The sequence below is a fragment of the Pinus tabuliformis genome, chromosome J, assembly GCF_031772625.1.
Source record: "Pinus tabuliformis cultivar Carrire ecotype Pingquan chromosome J, CPIR1, whole genome shotgun sequence".
In the NCBI taxonomy this organism is placed as follows: Eukaryota; Viridiplantae; Streptophyta; class Pinopsida; order Pinales; family Pinaceae; genus Pinus; species Pinus tabuliformis.
Window position 1 is genome coordinate 764,937,363 of NC_142295.1, and position 19,774 is coordinate 764,957,136.

Below are 19,774 nucleotides of genomic sequence, written 5' to 3' on the forward strand. Positions count from 1 at the left end.
TAATTCAGGCTACTTGTTTCTAGCCATTCCTTATATGGGTTATGGAGGTTCATCTTCCCCTATGGGCTCCTAAATGATCTTTGGTTGCTCACCCATAAGGTTCTCCAAATCTTCTGTGGTAAGGAGAGTAGGTCCACAGTCACCAAAGAGTGAAGGTTGACTACTTTTAGAGGTGGGGGTTTTAAGAAAAAAATTCCTAAGTTGCCCCTGGCTCTATGAGGCATGGGATGAATGTTTTTCTTCTTTTGTGATTTTTTTATTAAAAAAAATACTGATGAATTTTTTTTTGTTGTTTTTCAAAAAATGAAATGGAAAAGAAAGCAACTTTATCGTAGAAAGTAGTACCTACTTTGACACCTCCCTGACAATGGTGAAAAAAAGTGATGAGTCCCGATATTATGACAAGAATGTTGCAACTCTCAAGGCTAACAACATTAATTTATGAATCTGGAGTTCATACAAACTTAAGAGGTGACAATGCTATATGCACAGTAAGCGAGATTTCTATCAAGGATGCTCTGAAGCAATGGATTAAACTGAAGTGTGCAAATACCATTTTGCAAGATTCCAAGGAAGGCAACTATTGAGCTCAAATTTGTAAGAAAGGTGGCAATTAAAACTTTACTTATCCTACTACATCAAGGGAACTCTAATTTATTTGCACGAAAAGAAAACCCTAATTTTGTTTTGCAGATATTAAATGACAGGAATGTAAACCTAAACTAATTTCATGGAAGTAAGTGAAAGAAAGAAAAACTATACTATTGCAATCAAAGTAAACTCTAACATATTTGCGAAAACATCAAATACTCAAAAGAAATAAATGCAAACTAATTTTATGCTATCTAACTCATGATTAAAACAGTAAACCCTAATTTCATATTTAAAATACATTGATGAAAGAATGATGTGAAAAGGGTATTTGGCATTTTCAAGTTGGATTCCAAGGCTTAGGGGACGTTGTAAGGTGATGGAGAATGAAAAATAGGCTTAAGAGGAAATTTTGGTCGAGTTTTGATCAATTCCCTGAAGTGTTACATGATGTTATAATATTGCTACAGGATGCTACAAGATTGCATCTAAGAGTGTTCTATGGGCTCTAAAAGTGGTTTGAAGATAGGAGAAGGTATTAGCAGGTTGTGGAAGAGTGTGAAGGACCTTGCCAATATTATATCTACTCACTATCCCATGTTGCACAAGGGGGAAAAGAAAACTAATGGTCTCCTTGCAACTCTATAATATATTTTTTTTTGTGCGCGGACAGTTTGGAGGAGTGAATGAGAATGGGAAGAAGAATGTTGAGGGAGATGGTGTGGTTTATGGAAAATGATGCAATTTTATCTTCTAAACCAATAAATCTCTCCTACACACAAAGTTATTATTCAACTATCAAAGACATCATGATTGAAGGGTTGTTAAAATACTAATTGTAGAAAATCAAAATGCAAAGGAAAGGATGAGTTGAATTTAAACTAGAAACTAACTATTGCATAAAAGAAAAATAAACTATCTTTGGTGTATGTTCACATAGCCTTTATGATTAAGCCTCCCAAGGAAACTCACTCACTAACCTGCAGAAACAATACTTTTTCTTGTAAACCAAACTTGCAGAGAAAGAATACAACTAGATCAAATGCATGCAAAAGAACAGATGACATAAATGTATAGTGAGTGCTTGCATTGGGCCCTAATACAAGGAAACTCAACTCCTTAAAATAAACTCGGGCTTGAATAAAAAAGATGCTTCTCATTAATCTCATAAGCTATTCAAATACATAACATGACGATGGAAATAAAAATTAGCAAGCTCTAACTCTAACAATCACTATGTTTCTCCAAAAAATTGAATCCTACTGAGCTCCTAGGCTCCTCTATTTATATAGAAATGAGTGAGGGGTGGCCCCCTTGAAGGGAGGGCTTCTTCCCTCGAAAACCACTGCAAAAGTGGATATGGTTTCCTAAGATTCTCGCAATCACTAAGATGGAGTAATTTCCCTATGCCAACCGAGTTGTTGATGTGCTAACTCCAGAGACATGCCTCCTAAACCTTCTCTTGTCGATCCCCAATGTGATCTTGTGTAATAAAATTTGGTCTCCAACATGATTTTTACAATAAATGCTCCTTGTCCTACACCTTCAATGCATCAAGCTACATGATATGACAAATATTCCTTAACCTTCCTAGTGAACACATTATAGCTCAAAAAGATGTCATAAAATGCAAAGAGAGAGGTTAAATTGTGTTGAAGGATGGTTAGGTGGGCCTTGATTAGTGCCTATTTATGGGGCCCATCAAAAGAGTTATGTAGAAGTGATGAAAATGGCATTATAGAGTCTGGGAAGATATGTGAGTGATAACAAGAAGAGTGGGTCCACAAAAGAATGGCTTAAAAAATAGGGTAACATTGTGACTATCATGACACAAGGAATATTTTGAGATAGGTACCGAATAAGGGTGTCAGTGGGTTCACTTTATATTATCATTTTTTTTAACATCTACAAAGTTATACTTTGAACTGGATAACACTACACTGACAACATGCCCAAATTTTGAATATTAACAATGTTTTGGAATTTTGTAGCTTAAGCTAGTACAATTTTTTTCTAAGAAGTGAAGCAACAAATGTTATGACTTGAAGGGTCCTATGGATAAGGGATTTTCCTAAGGACAAGGGATTTTCCTTTGCCATATCTTTCTAATATACTTGTGAGGTCAAAAAGTAGTACTCAACCCAATATCTTAGGGCTCTAACTCAATCGGATAAAACATACATGTAATAGTATGAGCTAATTAACTAGGTACATGAGATTATTCTTCCTTTGATCTTGGAGACATTATTACAATTAGGGGATTGAACAGTTGTTCCAGGGATAGTTTCAAGATGCCTACAGGACTTTTGGTACACCTAAAAGTATGTCAAAGTGATATTCCATGTACAAGTGTTATCTAACATGGTACTATTCAAGGGGTACCAAAAGGGGTTACAACTAGGGTTTCTAACTAGGTGAAATGACATGTAGTTCTTGCATGCATTCATTCCTGACCATTTTTTATCTGCCTAATGACATATCACTATGGTTCTTTACAAACATCAAGACACATCTATAACATGCAAATGTTTCTTAACAAAAAGAAAATGAAAGATAAGTCAAAAGAAAGTTCTTTGACACCACTTGTAGTGTAACAAATAGAAATATTCAAATCATAAAATAAAATAATATCTATATAAATAAAAATAAGTAATCAAAATGAAGAGTGAAATGACAATAGTAGCCAAAATAAAATACCCTAATTATCAGGAGAACAATGTTCACTTACCTCTTAGAGGGTAAACCTCCAATACAACATATATCAGTGGCAATAATTATTCAAAACATATTTTACAGTGATTCTACCTATAGTTATACTCCTCTCCATATACTAGTTTCAATCCTTCTAGATAATTCTAGAGGACAAACTTTTGTAATATGTGAAACCTTCCAGTAAGCCCTCTTACAATAGTTGTGTTCACACTACTACTAGATTTATTTACTAATGATGGGCATCATTACATAACAATTTATTAATCTATTTATTAGGGGTTAGGGAGGCTAGGATGCTAACACCTCATAGAAATGTTTTCTACCATTTTTTTCAAATAACCATAAGGTTGTTTATTTTATTATCTAACTAGATCAAAATTCTTCATTGTAACCATCAAGTTTGGTAGATGAAAACCCAATGAGTTGAATAAATGGGCCATTATCTAAGACTTAATATCTCTCCTCCATACTTGTCAATATGGTTGTAAAAAACCCTAGAATCACATCTTCAATTTGACCTAACAATTGGGCTTCCATCTGGTGTTAATTTAAGAGACTAGTGCCTTCTTTGAAGGACAAATCCTCAAAATTTCCGTCATTGCAAGGTTATTTGTATGTTGAGTATAGTTTCCTATTCCAGGGGATGTGACCTCAAATCAAGGGTTTTCTACAATTCTTTCTAAGTGACCATGAGGTTGTTTTTTCCTTGTCTACCTAGATCCCAATTCTTCATTGGAACCACTGAGATTCATAGATTCAAAACCACCAGTTTAAGAAATGGGCCATCTTATAAGATTCACTCTTTCTCCTCCATACTCGTAGAAATGGTTGTAAAAGAACCCATGGATCCTAGCTTCCAATTGACCTAACCCTTGGGATTCCATTTAGTGTTATTTCACTAGAGTAATGCCTTATTTTAAGGTCAAAGCCCCATATATTTCCCTATGATTGCATGTTCCTTCATATACTAAATATAGTTTACCATTCTATGAATGTGACCTCATAGCAAGGGTTTTCTACCATCTTTGTTAAGTAACCACAAGGTTGTTTTTTGTCTCATCTAACTAGATCTGAATTTCCCCTTGGAACCTATTTTTCTGAGGAAAATCCTCTTGTGCATAGGTAGGTCCCTCCATAGATCAACCTAAGATTTTTGATAGAACAATGATAGACCACCTAATAGCTCCCTAAATATATTTCTTCAAACTCTGTAAATTAAGAAAGATAATATTTTTTGATTGGTACATACCTCTTATGAATACTTGTATGACTTTGACTGGTTGTGGTTGTAGGATAATTTTCTTCATTCATTGAAGATCTTACTCTACTTCCATCACCTATATCCTACACACGATCCATAAATACAAAAAATATTCCTTACAAATGTTGTAATGGCAAGAGAAACTTAAGATCTAATCTGGATCACTCAAGATAATCAATATATAAACATATATGAGATAAATAAAATGCATTTATGAGAGGAACAATAAAATCTATATTAAGAAATGAAGCACCAATATTCTTATACCTTGAATGTAAGAAGACTCTTGGTGGATCCTTGCCTCCAAATCCTCCCACTAGTACAAATGGGGTGAAAATATGATGTATATTCATCGGTTATTTGACTCATTGTCGTTGGCTATCCGACACATTAGAGTCATAATTTTCATTGATGGGATTGGGTTGAATAGTCGACACTTTTCTAGGCATTATATATTGGATGGTACTGACATCAAATATCTGATGCCCAAGATGACCAAGAATGGGTTTAATCATCCAACTCTTTGCGGTTAGATATTCGATGCAAACATGCCTCAGATATGAAATGGTACAAATGTTGGATATCCACTGCCCAAGATGCCAAGAATGTGTTTCATCATCTGATGCTTTGAGGTTGAATATTCAATTCCAATAACGTTGTTCCATCATAAATTTGGCATCGGATAATCAACGTCATAATAATTTTGTGCAACAAGAATGTTAGGGATCTAAGGGTTGTTTTTGTCAATATGGAGTCGAATATCCAACAGTTTGTTCCATTGGTATGTATTCATATATTCAATGGTTACAATTTAAAAGTTAGATATCCAACAGGTACATGAGCATTAAAATAATATAATTCAATCTAGGGCACTCACAAATGTTTAAATAATAATAAGGTGAGGGTAGATTTTGATAAACTTTAACAAGATGAGCTTTCTCAGCAACTAGAGATAGAAGTGTAGTTGAACATAGATTTTAATATTCACTTAAGATCAATATTATAAGTTTCAAAAAAATAACACCCAATGAACTTTCACAACATTTTTGTGACGTGTTGGCAAGAATCTAAATGCTCCATTTCACAAAAAAAGTGAAATTTTAACTTTGACCTAACTTGGCATAGACAATGGAAGTTATTCACTTTGGAAGTAAAATGTGGGAATTCAAAATCACCAAAATCATTTTCAAAAGTTAACTATGCATGCATTTCACTTTTTGTTGTTTCTAAACTTTCATATATATATATATATATATATATATATATATATATATGAAGGTTCATAAAAAACAAGAAAGTTCATTAGGGAATGTTTATACCAAGTATAAAGGCACAAGAATATGAAGAGCAGAAGTAGTTCCACTTGCATATAAAATGAAAATAATTAGTTGCTATGCACAAAAAGAGATGTGCCATGACTATAACATCCAAGGTCTTGATACAACCATAATGTTTAACCAAATAATGATGATTCATTAGAGAAATTTTAAGGTGTAAAATGGGCCTCAAAACAAAAATGTACAACGAAAATCAACTTTATAAGAACCAATATGATTCAAGATAATGTTGTCAACCATGGGGAATGATTCACCATTTTTGAAGTAAAAAAGTAAAAATATAAAAATATAAAAAAACTACTTTTTCAACTCATATTTTCAACTTATCTCCTTATGGTTTTACTCAAATTTTGAGCAATCGCGTTTTTCATGTATTTCTCATTTTTCGTGTAGCAGGGTCCATCAAAAGTATGCAACATGGGTGTTCCTTGTATGAGGAATTAAATTCTACATCCAACGAGTGCTCCTACTTGAAATTTGAGTAAAACCATAGGGAGATAAGTTGAAAAAGTAGTTTTTTCTTTTTTCCCTCTAAAATTTGATGATGTAATATAATATTATTTTATTATTTCAACTATTATTTTATAATATTCCTTAGGAGGCCCCTTTTATACCTCAAAATTTCTCTAATGTTTCTTTAAAACTGAGAGGTGGTTGGAAGTGGAGATTATTTGTTCTTGATAGCCATGGAGTTTTGTACTATTACCACATGGCACAAACAATGGGGAAAACCAATGGGAACCACAAGCCAACACCTTACTCAAAAGGGACATCATGCAACTAATCATGTATCTAGATTATTTGGTCATTTTATTTCATCTCACCACCATGGGACATTGCAAGGTGAGATGCCTATTCCATATCATGATATTAATCTACTTGCTGTTGAAAATGCAGTAATAAATTCCTAATTTAATTTTGCCTTGATTAAATTAGGAGAAATTCGAATTTCAATTTTAGCAGAATGATTAGAGGTAGTTAATTGAGGTGATATGGCTCTTTTCACTTAGTTAACTCAATAATTTTGAGTTGGAGACACTTCAGTCCAATTCTACATGATTGATTGCTAATTTGTAGCAATCTGTTTCAGTTAATTTGAGTTATTGTTAGTGTAACTAATTATCACTATTGGTAGAACTAGTGGAGGTCAAGTTAAGGGTGTGTAACATTTTTTTACACTGAGTGATCATCCAATTAACTGATCAATCAACCCAAAATAATTGTTGCATACAGAGAACTCAAGTTACCCAGTTGAGATTGGAGTATAAGGGCAATGCACTATCAGTTCTAGAATTTTCTAAGTTGTACAGGAGATGCATGTAGTCAAAGGAGGCCTAAAGGAATTGTGCAATTCTTAATGAGAAATTTCCCTAATTAATAGGGGATAAATCCTCATCAAATAACACAAGGAAATAAGAGCTTGGTGGGAGGAGAGATTGACTAAGCATTGGCCATAGTCAGTCTGTGAGGCAGTGAGATATATTATACAGGTGTAGGGTATGCTTAGGTTTGAGAAAGCATTGTAGTTATTCTCTATTCTTTGATTAATGCAATACATATAGTAAGGGATTTTGAGCATTTCTTTCCCCTAGATAAATCTTTATGTATATGTGTTGAATCTTGATGCATGTTAATGATTTATATTCTTGATCGTGAATTTTCTTCCATAGATGAGTAGAGTAGTTTCTAGTCTTGTGATTTAGAAAATGTCATGAGAAGTTTAGAATATACACATTAATTTCTACATGGTATTAGAGCTAGATTCATAGTAGAGAAAATAATTCAAATTTGTCATTGCAAGAGGTTCGAATTTGAAGATCAATGTTACATGTTTTCTCCAGGACTGAGAAGATGGCCTTTAATGGACTCAGGCTCGAGTATGCTTTGGAAGGAACCACAAATTTTTTGGCATGGAAAATATATGTGGAGGCAGTGTTGGATGATAATGGGTTGTTAGAATACATCAAGACAAATGTAGCAAAACCCCCAACATTTGATCCCCAAGATCTTGCTCAGTGGAAGAAGGATGTGGCTAAAGTGAGGAGGATCATATTGGAGGGAGTTTGGGATCATATTGTCTCAGATCTCCATGGGAAAGAGACTCTGTTCGCTGTGTGGAAAACACGAATAGAGTTTTTTGAGAAAAACATTGATCACAAGAAGTTCACACTCAAGGATAAGATTCAAAGTATGAAGATGCAAAAGAATGAAACAATTCCACAGTACCTAAGTAGTTTTACAAAGTGTTGTGATGAACTTGGTGGGGTTGGTGTTACTATCCGTGAAGAACATCTGGTAGCTCTAGCCTTCTTAGGCCTTCCCAAGAGCTGGTGTAGTTATCAATATTCGGTAAATGGTGGAGAGAAACTACCAAGTTAGGAGTAGTTATGGTCTGATCTAATGTAGGAAGAAATAAGGTGGAGTAACAGAGATGGGACCTCATCCAAAGAAGAGGAAGAGGACCTTGCATTAGTAAGTAAGGGAAAGAAGGTTAGAGGGAAGAATTCTCAGGGTGAAGCTCATTCAAACCATGAGGTTAAGTAGAAATACTTGTCGAAAATCAAGTGCTTTCACTGTCATGAATTCAGGCACTATGCTATGAAGTGTCCATAGAAGAAGGAAACCAAGAAGGATACCACATTAGCAGCAACAGGTGAAGCTTTGGCTTCTCAATTCGAGCTTGATTTCACTCTCATCGCATGCATGGTCAACAACATGATGGGGAGTTTGTTGTATCTAGATAGTGGTGCCCCATTCCACATGACGAGGAATAGGGAACTCTTCAGTGACTTGGAGGAGAAATATCTCCAGAGGAACATTGAGTCTAGAGGTGATGGAAGGTACTGTTGTAGCTCCCAGAGACAACCTTGGATTTCTTACAAGACCAGTGCCTGAGCACATCTAAATTTGGAGTGTCTCAAATGATTCTCAGTAAAGGGAGACCTCACTTATATATATATATATATATATATATATATATATATATATATATATATATATATATATATATATATATATATATATATATATATATATATATATATATATATATACATATATACATACATATATATATATATATATATATATATATATATATATATATATATAGATATATCATACATATATATATATATATATATATATATATATATATATATATATATATATATATATATATATATATATATATATATATATATATATATATAGTATATGTATGATATATCTATATATATATATATATATATATATATATATATATATATATATATATATATATATATATATATATATATATATATATATATATATATATAGATATAGCTTACAACATCAAGAATTCTATGCTTAACACATAGAGCTTGCATCTTTAAGAATTCCTACACTTATTTGAGTTACAGGTAGATATAATGGACAACAGAGAGACGGGGTGATATGATTCATGGAGCGCGACTATTACAGATATAATTTCATTGACCTATACAGGCACATGCATTAATAATGTTGATACAAATGAATCTGTGATGAAGTTACAGGTACATGCATTAACATATCAATACAAATGAATCTGAGGAAGTTTGAATTATTCCTAGCAGCTATGATTACATGAATTCAGAGAAGAAACATGAACACAAAAATGGGTTTTAATAGAGGGATAACATACTGTAATACTTGAAGGGGGAATCACCACCATTTCCTTGATATTCTAAAAAATCTATATTTCAAAGCCATACAGTCTAAAAATAACATGTAGTGATTTATTTAGAATTTCTGAACCTTTGGTAAGTGTTGCTTCCCCCTATTTATCTGGAGAGGGGAGCATAGACATTCATTACAACAAAAATATCTTTGGTCGAGTCTCAACTATCAGGTTAAATAGCTGTCTCAGCCAAGAATGGTTTTGTGGCCCAAAAACATTACATAATTAATTTCCTCATTGAAGGGAGGCACATTTCAGGACAACAAACAAGTCAAAATTGAGTGAACATGATATGAAGATATCTCTCCACCATCCCTGTGATTGCCACTGCTTTAGGTTTGATTGTGCTTGTGGTCTAACCTCCTATGTTACTCAGCTAACTCCTATTGCAGCATCCATTACTGCTTGAACTATTCATCTTTTAAAGCTGGAAGTGGGCGCCATCAGTTTCATGCAGTAGTACTGAAACAGGAGACCATTGGGCGGTACTTCATCTTACCTCTCTATGGGATACCATGCCTGGTAATTAATTCCTCCCGAGCTACTAAGTCCCTTTTCACTCCTGTCAGCACCAACCCTAATTCTATGTCACAATGGGCCCTTCTATATCAGCCCATGCCGGGTTTAAACGCACCAACCATTTTCTTAAAATCCACAACTACCGACCTGTCATGCCTTTAAAGCTCTGCAAACACTATCGACACCATGATATTCCTGATAATGCACTCACGCTGTAATATGGAGGACTTTCTTGTGTTGTCCCTTCTCACTAAAACCTCACGAAACATGAGAGTTCCAATCCCCCTTGCCCCCTTATGATTCAACCTTGTTTACTTCATGTGACTAGGAGCTATGACCAAGTGCTTAGCTTGAGGGTGCTAGAGGCATTGAACTACCTACCGAGGGGCTATTTCCTTTGTTATACGAAATCCCGCATATCGGTGATTTCTTATGCTTGCCCTTTATATTTCCTCCAGACTCATGCGGTCGTTGATCTGCGGGGTTGGGCCCACCAAAAGCATCGCACATTGCAATTGAGAGAAGAATCCATTTTACTTTCTTTCATAGTGCTGGCCGGCTTGTCCAGACGCGAAATAATTATAAGATAGAACACATAAAATATCACATCCGGGAGGATGCCTTGCATATTGCAATCACAAGCCTGGATGGACTATAGTGGAGGAGAAAATTTGACCTGTGCGATTTCCATTCTGTGGGATTGCTGATGTCATCAGTGCCATGTGGCACCTCTTGAGTGGTGACACGTATTACTTGGAAATGCCCCCATAGGACCCTTGAAAAGGCCGAATCAACATGCCACGTGTCTTTCATAATGCCACATCATCTCCATACTACCACGTCATGCTGACGTCAATGACAATGTCATTTATAAGGATCAATGGTAGTCTACCATGTGGCCCCCTAGAGGAGAGAGAAAAAGGCCAGGTCATCCCTGTTTTGTATCAATTTCATTTGTTAAATATTTTCGGTCTTCCCCAGCGATTTAACACTACATGCCCAGTTTTTGGCGATTTTTCACTATCGGCCTATTTCAGCCAGCCTCGCAATTCCTTAAGAATGGTCCTTTGGTATTGCCTATTGCCGATTCATCGATATTGCGGGACTGGGGTATTGCAGGATAGTGGGACTGCGGGATTGCAGGATTGCAGGATTGTGGGATTGCAGGACTGTAGGATTGCAGGATATGGGACTTGATCACCACTGATCGTCGATCTGCCAGAAGTCTGGTATATGGTACCATCCATATTACACTAGGTGCTTGCCCCCTTAGAGGAGAGAGAAATGGGTCGCCTGCCCTTGGTTTTTCCTTGCTTTTCTTTGTTAATCCTTTTCTTGGCCCTTTCGGTGCTTTACACTATCATCACAAAATTATGATATTGCAAGGTTTTAGAGTGGCACCCCTGCTAATCTGCCGATATGCCAATTGCGATGAACTCCAAGAGCCTGCCGATCATTGATAGGCCTGGTCCCGTCGATATGCTCGATAAGTCGATGTGTGGGACTGTGATGATGCAGGATGCAGGATCCTCATATGGTTGATATGCGAGATGCGAGACTTGCCCACCGTTGATCTCTAGTAGGCCTATTGCGATGAGCTCCTGGACTCACCGATATGCCCAATTTGCGATATGCGATGAGCACTGAACCTCTGATATCCTTCTCTCTTTCCCTTTAAAAGGCAACAAAACTTCCGAACTTTAACATGCCATATCTTTTGATCCAAACGTCCATTTTTAGACTTCCTTATACCATTGGAAAGCTCGTTCTAAGCACTATGCAATGGAGAGGTTCTGATTTCGCTTTAAGTGCTCATGTGGCTTGAAATATGGCTTCACACTTCACTGCTCTTTGGGAAACTTTGATCAACTAAAAACTCATAATGTAGTGAGTGACAACATTGGCTCCAACTGGGGATAGTGCCTTGCTACCAAGGTGCTGAGAACCTGCAGACCAGAAGCTTTCCTTCCATTGAGCATGTAGTAATTTTTAAACAAACTATAATTCTTTGCAAATGGATTTTTCAACATAAGTTGAAAATTACATATAACAATTACAACACACACACTGGTATTTACAATGGGTGTGAGACAAGTAACTCTAGTTTTGGAAATAATGTTTGAGGAATTGACCATTTACCGGTATTTCCAGAGATTCACCATCCATATTTTCAAGCATGTATGTGTTATTTCCTTTCTCTTCAGCAATCTTAAAAGGGTCGAATCATAGCGGGTCAAATTCTCCATGTTTTCCTTTGTCTTCCCATTGGACGTCCTAGCAGAGAACTAAATCCCCTGATTGAAGCAATTAATCCTTAGCCTTTTTTTCAAATAGGGATTTCATCTTTTGTTGGTACTTTGAAAATTTGGACCCCACTTGTTATCTATTCTCATGAAGCTCAACAAACTGATTTATCCTTTAAGGCACTTGGCTCTTCCTATGCTTCTTGTAGTAACCTCACCACCGACATTACAAATTGGATCGGGAAGACGATAGCCTTACCATACACTAACTCAAAAGGTGATTTCCTCGTGGGTTATTTAGGTGTTACCTGGTTGGCCCAGAAGGAAAACTTCAGCTGGGAGTCCCAGTTTCTCTGATTTTCGGCGATGGTCTTTTTGAGCACCCTCATGACAGTTTTGTAGGAGGACTCAGCGAAGCCATTACCTTGAGGGTAATAAGTAATGGAGTGCCTGTTGGCTTTGTGGGCCCTAACCCAGGTTCAATGTTAGTCAACCAAATAAATCCCTACACTATTGGCCCTTTCGGCGTCAACCCGTGGAGCACAGACCGAAGTCTCACCATAAGCAGTATGGGGGGATGCTAGAACCAAGTTTTCAAACCCTGACATGGTCGTGATGTCGGTTTATACCCCCTGATCTTGCCTCTGTGCAGGTCGCTAAGCCTTAGGGCTTAATCAATCTACCCTCTAACCCGCCCTTTAGTACCTCCGTGAAGGTGTACGATTGAGCTTCACGCAGCCCTAACCAGCAGTTCAAGTACTTTTGCATTGCTATGACAATGTATGGTATAGGTTCCCAAGTTATCTCAAGTGTTTTACTTATCTTACCAATCAATTACAGTTAGCATCGTGTAAAAGGATATTCTTTCTTGCATTCTATTAATAGATATAATCACATACATTCGTGCATCAAATAAACACTGTAAAATAAACCCAGATTGCAATATAATAAGATGCATTAACAGAGACTAAATACACAATAATTGCATAATACTTCTCTTTATTGATATCTTCCAGTTTAATACAGACTCTATTTGCCCTGCACACACAACTACAGGGGTCCACGCACTCAGCGGTGGACTTCCATCCTAGGCCTCTGTGCACTCAACTGCAGAGCCTCTACCTATGCTAAGACCCAAAAACACTTAGACCTTTTTTTCCAAAATTTCCCAAAGCTTAATTGATTCTCCCTTCCTAAATATTACTTACTTAGCTCCTTTTTATACAATCCCATGGTTCGCAGACCATGGGTAGGTCTTTACAGTTGACTTGATACTTTAAAAAATAAGGGCAGACAACCCTTTATGACTCTTGACACCTTCGTACTCTGTGACCATAAAATGTGGAGACTTTACAACTTTATTTAAAAAATTGTCCAAAAACATGGGCTTTTAGCCCCAAAACTGCTCTTGGGGGAACCCATTCCCAATAGGCCCCAAACACAAACATGGTGACTCGCCCTCGAGTCACTCTGTGGGTGTGGAGATCTTGGCGTGAAGACCTCTCAGCTTGACCTGTATGACGGGAACCTCGATGGTGCACTGTGCGGCCGCCTGCTTCAATTCTTCAACCAACTGTTCTGTCGCTAGTCTTGAACTATCAGCCTGAAGCTTCTACTGAGTCACCTGCAGACTAGAAAGCTTGCCTTCAATGGAGGCTATGACCAAATATGCTTCATCCAACCAAGGCTTCAAGCGCGCCTTCAACACTACCTCTTTGTGTTGCGCTACATATACCTATTCCTTTAGTGTTTTGGCCTCCTACAGCTTCGCAAATCTTTGTGTGAGGGCAACGGTGCGCGCTGTTCCTTTTACCTCGTCATAGCACTGGTGCAGTTCTCACACCTCTGTCTCCAGCCGCTATACGTTAGGATCTTCTTGAAGATTAGCCAGGACCTCGAGCGATTGTTCAAATGGCCTTGTGCAGTCTGCTACTACATTGTCTACTACCGCTATCGCCTCTGTGACAACGGTTGCGCGCTACTCCTTTACTTCCAGCAAAGTTGAAGGCTAGGCCTTTAACTGCAACTTTTCAATCTATAGGTTCAGCTCCAGTTGAACCTTAGCCAACTCTGTGCGAGCGTCGCACACCCTCGTAGCAAGTTTGCGAACGCACACCTCTACCAGTTCTCCCTTAGGAATGGCCAACTCCGGGACCATTCGGCATGCTTCCTCCACGACCTGAGCTATGTGCTTGTTTCGGTCGGTTACATTAGTCACAGTGGCAATGGCTATTCGTGAAAAAATCATAGGAACATTCTTTAATCCGAAATGCATTACGGTGTACTGAAAACATCCCCATTCAGTTGCGAAGGTTGTCTTGCTTCTATCTTCAGGAGCGATTTTGATCTAATGGTACCTAGAGAACCCATCAGTGAAGGAGTACGCTTCCTAGCCACCTACATTATCCAATGCCTCATCAGTGAATGAAGTCGTGAAAGGATCATGCATGCAAGCATCATTCAACTTCCTGAGATCTGCGCATATCCTTATTTCACCCTTTTACTTATTTTCCTGTACCACCATTGGGCTCACCCAATCAGATTCTTCTACGGGTTCAATGATGCCTGCCGCAAGCATCTTATCTAACTCTAAGTGGACCTTCTCCTTATACTTCATATTGAGATGGTAAGGTCCTTGCTTAACTGGCTTCACATTGGGTTTTAACGTGATCTTCATAATGCCCAGATCTCCTATTATCCTCTTTAACTCCATAAACTTGGTAGGGAACAAATCATGGTATTTGCAGAGCAATTCAATGACCTTATCTATCGTCACGTCATCCCAGTAATCTCCAATCTTCACGAATTTGGGCTTCGCCTCCGTACCAATATTTATCTGTTTAGTCTTCAGCAGTGCAGTTATATCAAGATTCTCGATCAGAGGGCCCTCGACCTCGTGGTGACCCTCGGTTTTAGGGATATTAATCTTTCATGGGTCCTCATATTATTTTGCAGTGGTCACATTATAGTGTTCCAGCACGTGGCTCAGCTGAGTAGTCCAATCGAGTTGAATCAAATCCAAAGGATCCTACGGTATCCTAAAGATTGCTGCTTTAACCTCTTGTAGCACTTTGTCAATACAGTCAAAACCATCTTTGAAGCTGAACATCATTATGAACCCTTCGCGCAGAATACCCATTCTCCTGTGCCATGGTGGAGATCTGCCTCCAAGTACCAGTTCATCGGGATGACATCTAAGGTGTGACAGAACAAGTGCAACGATTCATGTTGGGGCTTCGCTCTGTAGGCCTTAGCCCATTTGGCCAAGTGAGGGCGCAGATCATCCTTCTCGTCATACTTGTCTATCACTCGTACCTTCGACTTCCCAAAGCATGTTCTCATCATCCTCCTACACTTGTGCCAATCATCAAAACTACCCTTGTGCGTACCCCACCATCTCGCGGGCGTAGCACAGAGTACCTAGTCCAAAGCCTAGAATCGTTGCTTCTCTAGTACTTCCCTCTCAAATGCATCCAAAAACACATCCACATCATTCAAGCCATCATACGCGGGCATATTTCTTACCTCTGATGACATATAGCGTAGCGACCAGGTCATGATGTTACAATTCAGTGTAGTTACTTCATGTAGCCGATTATTCCAGCGCTCTAATTCTTTAACCGAGTTTGAGTTGCAGGAACTCTCACGATCCCATGTAATTTTTCCATCAATTGTTGGATTCACCCAATCTTGGTCTCGCACTATTATCTTATATATGCAGTACAAATCATCATCTCTTTCGTAATCGCAGACTGGTTCAGTATAGCGCGATCCTTTTGTAGGATCTAGGGGTACTATTACACAAAGCGATTTCTTTTCAAATATCATCTTTTGCTTCTTTAGGTTGATTACCCCATTCATGTCAGTAGCCCATTCAATGCCAAGGAGCGCAGAGTAGGGGTTGTTGTCATCCAAAATTTCTATTACTTCAAAATCAGCCAATCCGGTCACGCCTTCAATATCTACAGTTACTCCTTGCAACCGTCGCATGGGGATGATATTTTGCTGATTTTCCATCCTTAACTGAATCGGAGACCACTGTAGCGCGGGTCTCCCCATCTTCTCCCATGTTTGCTTTGGCAACACGTTTGCGTTTGACTCTAGATCCAGAATAACTTCATCCATTTTGTATTCTCCTATCTGCGCGGTGAGTCTCATTTCTCGTCCTGTCCTTGCCTTATGCTTACCGATCTTCCATACCACGCGCAGTTCACCTGGAGTGTTTCCGGCGCATCTATTTATAAGTTCCTGTAACCCCTTCATAGCCTTGCTATCGCACAACATCTTCATGCAGGTCTCTAGAAAGGTTGTAAGCATAGAAGGGTCCATTTCCTGAAAAGGTTTATCCCAACTCCCCGAGGTAGAGGCCTCACGAAGCTCTTCTTTTCTTCCATGAACATTTTATATGCACGCTCCAAATCAAATTCAACCTCCTTCTCTGGAGCTTTGTGAACCCATGCACTATCTTCAGGATGTTTCCCCTTATCGTCGCCTGTTGCAATTCCACTTCGGAGCACGATATTCACATTCGAATCCTCTTCACGAAGCTCAAACCTCATCATCTGTAGGTTCTGAGTCGGCTGCGGTGGTATCACTCCTTTGTCGCGTATCCTTTCTATCAGTGTAGGACATTCCTCAGTCTCATGATCAAATTGAGTACAATATTTTCATGATGGATGCATTGGGTTAGTGCATTCGTGGGCATAGTGTCCCGGTCCTCCACAATTGTAACAAATCAGCTGTCCCCGACCTCTACCAGGTCCTCCTCCACCTTGGCCTCGTATGCGCCATCCCAATGCCCTGGTCAGGAGGCTGCATTTCTACCTGAACTCTATAGGTGGGTGTTATGTCCATCATCAATTCATAACTTTGGCAGTTGCACTCATCATTCCCTACCGACCTGCAGAAGTTGTAGAACAATTGTTGCAGTTTTTGTACAAACTTCTGCAGCAAATGACAATTATCAGTCATATGTTTCCCTGCTACCTGACATATAGCGCACCACAACGCAGGCCCCGTGCTCGGTCCTGCTTGGGCTTCTGGCCTCAAAGGCATCGGTCCTCCCCCTGTAATATAGTTCGCAAAGACCGGACAATGGTCTTTGTCATGCCCCTGACCTTTACATTTGAAGCACCATATCTCTTCGCGTGCCTTTGGCTAAACTATTCTATCTTGCTTCAAACTTTTCATTTCGAGGCAAAGATTTTGAAACTGCAGATGGATCTGTTGAACCCCTAGATTCGGATCTTACATCGGTGTTTCATGCAGTCTTATTGCAATCTCCAAGGCCTCTGCCTAAGTCATAATCTTATGTTGTGACAACGCAACCCTTAGCTGAGGCAGGAGTGAAGCCACGAATCATTCACGGTGCTGCCCATCTGTTAAGTTCATATTAGCTTCACAGATTTTACACTTCAATCTATGATCCAACTCCCAAGGTGTCTCACCTGGTTTCATCGAAATTTCCTTGAACCCCACAATCGACTGCACCCTTGATTTAGGCCACTAAACTCTTTATTCAGCGCGATCTAGATCTCTTCCAACCTAGCGTTTGGGCTATTGTTAGAGTACTTGATGTACCAAGTTAGCATGTGATCCTGCAAAGCATTAACCAACGCCATCTTCTTCATTTGATCATCTATAACACCCTGAGCTACCCATACAACTTTTATGATGAACCAGAACTCGTTCAGGTCGTCATTTCCTAAGCCCTTAAACAAAGGCAACTTCACTGAATTTGCCATGTTGAACTGTGATGGAGGAGGTGGTGATGTGGGCAAAGTCGCAAGTGATGGTGGTGAAGGTGGAGGTGGTGTGCATGGAGGTGGTAGTCGCGGGAACCCTTGTTTTATCAATTGAACTTCACTTCGTGGAGAAGCCTGCGCTACTCCCTCTTTGTCACTCAAAGGAGGTGAAATCAGTGGGCTATATTCAAGATCCTTCCTTCCTTCGTTCCTGTAAGTCTGTCCACTTCGCATAGCTCTGAACATCAAGGTAGCTACATAACCTATTTTTCATAGAATAACAACTTAATCCAAGTATTTAAAGACTTCAAGTACTTACCTCGCGGACCTTTGAAAAAGTGACGCTTTGCCTCGCTGTAACTGACTGAGGTATCGACCATGAATTCAGTCATAAACCCTCCTATGACATGATCGAGGCAACGATCGACAACGTGGGTGATCTTATCCTCATATGCTTCTAGTCTCTATACTAACTTAGGGGTCCAGACAATAGGACCGTCAAGCCTCCACCTTCCTTGGCTATCCGCTAGTTTCGCAATCCACTCGTATAACTCAACTGGAAAGGAACATAAAAATATCTCATGGATTTCTATATATAGGTATCTGTCAAGCCACTGTTCCTTTGTTAGCCACAGATTTCTGTTCTCCTGCGCTGCAAATTCGCGGATTTTCCTATCCAACTCATCTTTGATCTCTTTCTTAGTTGGATTCCAGTGATATGATATCACACATCTCTCATGTAGATTCTGGTCCCGACAATGGAACCATTTGTTGACTATGTGGGCCCTGACCTAGGTTCAATGTTAGTCAGCTAAACAAATCCCTACACTACTGGCCCTTTCGGCATCAGCCCGTGGAGTGCGGACCGAAGTCTCATATGAAGCAATATGAGGGGATGTTGGTGTTATAAATTATTTCTTCTCTTTTCCCGAGAATGTCAAGAAGGCTTTGCAAAGTATATTGTATTTGAGGAAAGATCCTAGATATGCATTTGATTCTTTCCCTTTGAAGATTGTGGATACAAAATATGCGCACGCCTTTGATCTTGATCAAGACCCTTCTTCTGAATTTTGTGATGACCATCTTCAAACTGATGAGCCTCAAGAGACAAAGACTGATTCTACACCTTATGTACATACTCCTATACCTTGTAAAATTCCAGATAGATACAAACCTCTAATTTTACCTCCTATATCACATGCTTTCCATAAAAATCATTACCTATATCTACCAAGATTTGATGGTGAACGTGACAACATCACTGCTAAGAGACATGTATTGAATTTTGAGTCTTTTCTCGATCTTTTTGAAGTTGATGAAGAAGATTTCAGTATTAGGCTTTTTCTCTTTCTTTGCAAGGCAAAGTCAAGAGTTGGTTCAAAACCCTACCTGATGTAAGCATCTCAGATTTCCAACAGTTCATCAAAGTTTTCCTCGACAGGTGGGTGGTCAGACAAAACCCTTTCTTGATTCTAGAAGAATATAACCAGTTGAAAAGACAGTCAGGGGAGACAGTACAACAATTTTCTGCCAGATTTAACCAAGTCTAATTTTCGATGTTGGTTAATATAAGACCTCCTCCTGGATCCATTCTCTTGCACTACCCGGATGCCTTTGATCCAGAAATCGAGTTTCAGCTAAGGGAAAGGAATCTTGCAACACTT

General features: G+C 38.5%; 1 pseudogene; it reads right to left on the minus strand.

The window, feature by feature from the left end:
- LOC149228964 (uncharacterized) overlaps window positions 1-14,641 on the minus strand; it is a 41,557-nt pseudogene extending 26,916 nt beyond the window's left edge.
- Between the last annotated feature and the right edge of the window lie 5,133 nt (window positions 14,642-19,774).